We start from the raw sequence: 448 nt of genomic DNA on the forward strand, positions 1-448 counted from the left end.
GGCAGCACCTCGCGCCGGCCGGGCTGGGCCGGGCTCCCCGCGCAGCCCAGCACCAAGCGCAGCCCCGGAGGAGCTAGCTCGCTCGCCTTCGGGGAAGGCTGCTCCGGCCCTCCAGCCAGGCCCCGCCGCCCCAGGCTCCTGCCCAGCCTCCAATCAGGGCTGCTCAGGCGGGGCTCAGCACCAATTGCAGCCCCGGGTTCAAGCCTGGGGCGGGGCGAGGCTCTATTGCGCGTGCTCCGGCTGCTGCCTTGATTGACAGGAGCTAGCTCCCCCCGGCCCGGCGAGGCGCGGGCTGGCCCGGGGCTGCGCTTGGTGCGGGGAGCCCGGCCCAGCCCGGCGCGAGGTGCTGCCGCCCCGGGGTCGGGAGCGGGAGGCTCCAGCAGCCCTCGAGCAGAGCGGGGGTGAGACGGGCCATCGCCTCGTGCCCAGGGCGGGGGGAGCACAGCAG

Source organism: Alligator sinensis, unplaced genomic scaffold (assembly GCF_000455745.1).
Source record: "Alligator sinensis unplaced genomic scaffold, ASM45574v1 scaffold1499_1, whole genome shotgun sequence".
NCBI classification, from domain to species: domain Eukaryota; kingdom Metazoa; phylum Chordata; order Crocodylia; family Alligatoridae; genus Alligator; species Alligator sinensis.